The following is a 7307-nucleotide window of genomic DNA, read 5'->3' on the forward strand; positions in this document are numbered from 1 at the left end:
AAGTTAAGTCCAAAGTTTTGGTGGTTCATGATAGTGCATTACATGCTGAAGACACTGAACGTATTATTTTTTCTAAATGGGTATAGTGGGGTGCTGGTGTCACGTGACAGCAGCACCCCAAGTTAAAATCGTTTATACCTTGGTTATTAAAAGGGTGCAAAAAAACCTTTTTACGGTGCATGAGAGTGCATCATGGGTGCATTCTCTTAATGTATTAATATTTAATCAAATTAAAAAAAAAAGATTTTGTAGATTTCGTGCTCTTCTTTGCGAATTCAAGCCAGAAAACAACGAAAATCGGCGAGAAATCGTCGTTTTGCATCGAAATATGCGGTTTTCTCTAAGAATTTTGACGATTTCGTGCAGAATTCTGCTGTTTTCTTGCAATTCAGCCGTTGAATCTTGGTAAAAAGTCATGATTTTGTAGATTTTGTGATCTTCTTTGCGAATTCAAGATAGAAAACAACGAAAATCAGCGAGAAATCGTCGTTTTGCATCGAAATATGCGGTTTTCTCTAAGAATTTTGATGATTTCGTGCAGAATTCTGCTGTTTTCTTGCAATTCAGCCGTTGAATCTAGGTAAAAAGTCATGATTTTGTAGATTTCGTGCTCTTCTTGGCGAATTCAAGATAGAAAACAACGAAAATCGGCGAGAAATCGTTGTTTTGCATCGAAATATGCGATTTTCTGTAAGAATTTTGATGATTTCGTGCAGAATTCTGCTGTTTTCTTGCAATTCAGCCGTTGAATCTATGTAAAAAGTCATGATTTTGTAGATTTCGTGCTCTTCTTGGCAAATTCAAGATAGAAAACAACGAAAATCGGCGAGAAATCGTTGTTTTGCATCGAAATATGCAGTTTTCTCTAAGAATTTTGATGATTTCGTGCAGAATTCTGCTGTTTTCTTGCAACTCAGCCGTTGAATCTTGGTAAAAAGTCATGATTTTGTAGATTTCGTGCTCTTCTTTGCGACTTCAAGCCAGAAAACAACGAAAATCGGCGAGAAATCGTCGTTTTGCATCGAAATATTCGGTTTTCTGTAAGAATTTTGATGATTTCGTGCAGAATTCTGCTGTTTTCTTGCAATTCAGCCGTAGAATCTTGGTAAAAAGTGATGATTTTGTAGATTTCGTGCTCTTCTTTGCGAATTCAATCCAGAAAACAACGAAAATCGGCGAGAAATCGTTGTTTTGCATCGAAATATGCGGTTTTCTGTAAGAATTTTGATGATTTCGTGCAGAATTCTGCTGTTTTCTTGCAATTCAGCCGTTGAATCTTGGTAAAAAGTCATGATTTTGTAGATTTCGTGCTCTTCTTTGCGAATTCAAGCCAGAAAACAACGAAAATCGGCGAGAAATCGTCGTTTTGCATCGAAAAATGCGGTTTTCTGTAAGAATTTTGATGATTTCGTGCAGAATTCTGCTGTTTTCTTGCAATTCAGCCGTTGAATCTTGGTAAAAAGTCATGATTTAGTAGATTTCGTGCTCTTCTTTGCGAATTCAAGCCAGAAAACAACGAAAATCGGCGAGAAATCGTCGTTTTGCATCGAAAAATGCGGTTTTCTGTAAGAATTTTGATGATTTCGTGCAGAATTCTGCTGTTTTCTTGCAATTCAGCTGTTGAATCTAGGTAAAAAGTCATGATTTTGTAAATTTCGTGCTCTTCTTGGCGAATTCAAGATTGAAAACAACGAAAATCGGCGAGAAATCGTTGTTTTGCATCGAAATATGCGGTTTTCTGTAAGAATTTTGATGATTTCGTGCAGAATTCTGCTGTTTTCTTGCAATTCAGCCGTTGAATCTTGGTAAAAAGTCATGATTTTGTAGATTTCGTGCTCTTCTTTGCGAATTCAAGCCAGAAAACAACGAAAATCGGCGAGAAATCGTCGTTTTGCATCGAAAAATGCGGTTTTCTCTAAGAATTTTGATGATTTCGTGCAGAATTCTGCTGTTTTCTTGCAATTCAGCCGTTGAATCTTGGTAAAAAGTCATGATTTTGTAGATTTCGTGCTCTTCTTTGCGAATTCAAGCCAGAATACAACGAAAATCGGCGAGAAATCGTCGTTTTGCATCGAAATATGCGGTTTTCTGTAAGAATTTTGATGATTTCGTGCAGAATTCTGCTGTTTTCTTGCAATTCAGCCGTTGAATCTTGGTAAAAAGTGTTGATTTTGTAGATTTCGTGCTCTTCTTTGCGAATTCAAGCCAGAAAACAACGAAAATCGACGAGAAATCGTCGTTTTGCATCGAAATATGCGGTTTTCTCTAAGAATTTTGACGATTTCGTGCAGAATTCTGCTGTTTTCTTGCAATTCAGCCGTTGAATCTATGTAAAAGGTCATGATTTTGTAGATTTCGTGCTCTTCTTGGCGAATTCAAGATAGAAAACAACGAAAATCGGCGAGAAATCGTTGTTTTGCATCGAAATATGCGATTTTCTGTAAGAATTTTGATGATTTCGTGCAGAATTCTGCTGTTTTCTTGCAATTCAGCCGTTGAATCTTGGTAAAAAGTCATGATTTAGTAGATTTCGTGCTCTTCTTTGCGAATTCAAGCCAGAAAACAACGAAAATCGGCGAGAAATCGTCGTTTTGCATCGAAAAATGCGGTTTTCTGTAAGAATTTTGATGATTTCGTGCAGAATTCTGCTGTTTTCTTGCAATTCAGCTGTTGAATCTAGGTAAAAAGTCATGATTTTGTAGATTTCGTGCTCTTCTTGGCGAATTCAAGATTGAAAACAACGAAAATCGGCGAGAAATCGTTGTTTTGCATCGAAATATGCGATTTTCTGTAAGAATTTTGATGATTTCGTGCAGAATTCTGCTGTTTTCTTGCAATTCAGCCGTTGAATCTATGTAAAAAGTCATGATTTTGTAGATTTCGTGCTCTTCTTGGCAAATTCAAGATAGAAAACAACGAAAATCGGCGAGAAATCGTTGTTTTGCATCGAAATATGCAGTTTTCTCTAAGAATTTTGATGATTTCGTGCAGAATTCTGCTGTTTTCTTGCAACTCAGCCGTTGAATCTTGGTAAAAAGTCATGATTTTGTAGATTTCGTGCTCTTCTTTGCGACTTCAAGCCAGAAAACAACGAAAATCGGCGAGAAATCGTCGTTTTGCATCGAAATATGCGGTTTTCTGTAAGAATTTTGACGATTTCGTGCAGAATTCTGCTGTTTTCTTGCAATTCAGCCGTAGAATCTTGGTAAAAAGTGATGATTTTGTAGATTTCGTGCTCTTCTTTGCGAATTCAATCCAGAAAACAACGAAAATCGGCGAGAAATCGTTGTTTTGCATCGAAATATGCGGTTTTCTGTAAGAATTTTGATGATTTCGTGCAGAATTCTGCTGTTTTCTTGCAATTCAGCCGTAGAATCTTGGTAAAAAGTGATGATTTTGTAGATTCCGTGCTCTTCTTTGCGAATTCAAGATAGAAAACCACGAAAATCAACGAGAAATCGTCGTTTTGCATCGAAAAATGCGGTTTTCTCTAAGAATTTTGATGATTTCGTGCAGAATTCTGCTGTTTTCTTGCAATTCAGCCGTTGAATCTATGTAAAAAGTCATGATTTTGTAGATTTCGTGTTCTTCTTGGCGAACTCAAGATAGAAAACAACGAAAATCGGCGAGAAATCGTTGTTTTGCATCGAAATATGCGGTTTTCTGTAAGAATTTTGATGATTTCGTGCAGAATTCTGCTGTTTTCTTGCAATTCAGCCGTTGAATCTATGTAAAAAGTCATGATTTTGTAGATTTCGTGCTCTTCTTTGCGAATTCAAGATAGAAAACAACGAAAATCAACGAGAAATCGTCGTTTTGCATCGAAAAATGCGGTTTTCTCTAAGAATTTTGATGATTTCGTGCAGAATTCTGCTGTTTTCTTGCAATGCAACCGTTGAATCTTGGTAAAACGTCATGATTTTGTAGATTTCGTGCTCTTCTTTGCGAATTCAAGCCAGAAAACAACGAAAATCGGCGAGAAATCGTCGTTTTGCATCGAAATATGCGGTTTTCTGTAAGAATTTTGATGATTTCGTGCAGAATTCTGCTGTTTTCTTGCAATTCAGCCGTAGAATCTTGGTAAAAAGTGATGATTTTGTAGATTCCGTGCTCTTCTTTGCGAATTCAAGATAGAAAACAACGAAAATCAACGAGAAATCGTCGTTTTGCATCGAAAAATGCGGTTTTCTCTAAGAATTTTGATGATTTCGTGCAGAATTCTGCTGTTTTCTTGCAATTCAACCGTTGAATCTTGGTAAAACGTCATGATTTTGTAGATTTCGTGCTCTTCTTTGCGAATTCAAGCCAGAAAACAACGAAAATCGGCGAGAAATCGTCGTTTTGCATCGAAATATGCGGTTTTCTGTAAGAATTTTGATGATTTTGTGCAGAATTCTGCTGTTTTCTTGCAATTCAGCCGTTGAATCTTGGTAAAAAGTAATGATTTTGTAGATTTCGTGCTCTTCTTTGCGAATTCAAGCCAGAAAACAACGAAAATCGGCGAGAAATCGTCGTTTTGCATCGAAATATGCGGTTTTCTCTAAGAATTTTGACGATTTCGTGCAGAATTCTGCTGTTTTCTTGCAATTCAGCCGTTGAATCTTGGTAAAAAGTCATGATTTTGTAGATTTTGTGATCTTCTTTGCGAATTCAAGATAGAAAACAACGAAAATCAGCGAGAAATCGTCGTTTTGCATCGAAATATGCGGTTTTCTCTAAGAATTTTGATGATTTCGTGCAGAATTCTGCTGTTTTCTTGCAATCCAGCAGTTGAATCTAGGTAAAAAGTCATGATTTTGTAGATTTCGTGCTCTTCTTGGCGAATTCAAGATAGAAAACAACGAAAATCGGCGAGAAATCGTTGTTTTGCATCGAAATATGCGGTTTTCTGTAAGAATTTTGATGATTTCGTGCAGAATTCTGCTGTTTTCTTGCAATTCAGCCGTTGAATCTATGTAAAAAGTCATGATTTTGTAGATTTCGTGCTCTTCTTGGCAAATTCAAGATAGAAAACAACGAAAATCTGCGAGAAATCGTTGTTTTGCATCGAAATATGCAGTTTTCTCTAAGAATTTTGATGATTTCGTGCAGAATTCTGCTGTTTTCTTGCAATTTAGCCGTTGAATCTTGGTAAAAAGTCATGATTTTGTAGATTTCGTGCTCTTCTTTGCGAATTCAAGCCAGAAAACAACGAAAATCGGCGAGAAATCGTCGTTTAGCATCGAAATATGCGGTTTTCTGTAAGAATTTTGATGATTTCGTGCAGAATTCTGCTGTTTTCTTGCAATTCAGCCGTTGAAACTTGGTAAAAAGTCATGATTTTGTAGATTTCGTGCTCTTCTTTGCGAATTCAAGCCAGAAAACAACGAAAATCGGCGAGAAATCGTCGTTTTGCATCGAAATATGCGGTTTTCTGTAAGAATTTTGATGATTTCGTGCAGAATTCTGCTGTTTTCTTGCAATTCAGCCGATGAATCTAGGTAACAAGTCATGATTTTGTAAATTTCGTGCTCTTCTTGGCGAATTCAAGATAGAAAACAACGAAAATCGGCGAGAAATCGTTGCTTTGCATCGAAATATGCAGTTTTCTCTAAGAATTTTGATGATTTCGTGCAGAATTCTGCTGTTTTCATGCAATTCAGCCGTTGAATCTTGGTAAAAAGTGATGATTTTGTAGATTTCGTGCTCTTCTTTGCGAATTCAAGCCAGAAAACAACGAAAATCGGCGAGAAATCGTCGTTTTGCATCCAAATATGCGGTTTTCTGTAAGAATTTTGATGATTTCGTGCAGAATTCTGCTGTTTTCTTGCAATTCAGCTGTTGAATCTAGGTAAAAAGTCATGATTTTGTAGATTTCGTGCTCTTTTTGGCGAATTCAAGATTGAAAACAACGAAAATCGGCGAGAAATCGTTGTTTTGCATCGAAATATGCGGTTTTCTCTAAGAATTTTGACGATTTCGTGCAGAATTCTGCTGTTTTCTTGCAATTCAGCCGTTGAATCTTGGTAAAAAGTCATGATTTTGTAGATTTTGTGATCTTCTTTGCGAATTCAAGATAGAAAACAACGAAAATCAGCGAGAAATCGTCGTTTTGCATCGAAATATGCGGTTTTCTCTAAGAATTTTGATGATTTCGTGCAGAATTCTGCTGTTTTCTTGCAATTCAGCCGTTGAATCTAGGTAAAAAGTCATGATTTTGTAGATTTCGTGCTCTTCTTGGCGAATTCAAGATAGAAAACAACGAAAATCGGCGAGAAATCGTTGTTTTGCATCGAAATATGCGGTTTTCTGTAAGAATTTTGATGATTTCGTGCAGAATTCTGCTGTTTTCTTGCAATTCAGCCGTTGAATCTATGTAAAAAGTCATGATTTTGTAGATTTCGTGCTCTTCTTGGCAAATTCAAGATAGAAAACAACGAAAATCGGCGAGAAATCGTTGTTTTGCATCGAAATATGCAGTTTTCTCTAAGAATTTTGATGATTTCGTGCAGAATTCTGCTGTTTTCTTGCAATTTAGCCGTTGAATCTTGGTAAAAAGTCATGATTTTGTAGATTTCGTGCTCTTCTTTGCGAATTCAAGCCAGAAAACAACGAAAATCGGCGAGAAATCGTCGTTTAGCATCGAAATATGCGGTTTTCTGTAAGAATTTTGATGATTTCGTGCAGAATTCTGCTGTTTTCTTGCAATTCAGCCGTTGAAACTTGGTAAAAAGTCATGATTTTGTAGATTTCGTGCTCTTCTTTGCGAATTCAAGCCAGAAAACAACGAAAATCGGCGAGAAATCGTCGTTTTGCATCGAAATATGCGGTTTTCTGTAAGAATTTTGATGATTTCGTGCAGAATTCTGCTGTTTTCTTGCAATTCAGCCGATGAATCTAGGTAACAAGTCATGATTTTGTAAATTTCGTGCTCTTCTTGGCGAATTCAAGATAGAAAACAACGAAAATCGGCGAGAAATCGTTGCTTTGCATCGAAATATGCAGTTTTCTCTAAGAATTTTGATGATTTCGTGCAGAATTCTGCTGTTTTCATGCAATTCAGCCGTTGAATCTTGGTAAAAAGTGATGATTTTGTAGATTTCGTGCTCTTCTTTGCGAATTCAAGCCAGAAAACAACGAAAATCGGCGAGAAATCGTCGTTTTGCATCCAAATATGCGGTTTTCTGTAAGAATTTTGATGATTTCGTGCAGAATTCTGCTGTTTTCTTGCAATTCAGCTGTTGAATCTAGGTAAAAAGTCATGATTTTGTAGATTTCGTGCTCTTTTTGGCGAATTCAAGATTGAAAACAACGAAAATCGGCGAGAA

Source organism: Gnatocerus cornutus, chromosome 10 (assembly GCF_029298725.1).
Source record: "Gnatocerus cornutus isolate USDA-ARS CGAHR chromosome 10, icGnaCorn1.1, whole genome shotgun sequence".
NCBI lineage: Eukaryota > Metazoa > Arthropoda > Insecta > Coleoptera > Tenebrionidae > Gnatocerus > Gnatocerus cornutus.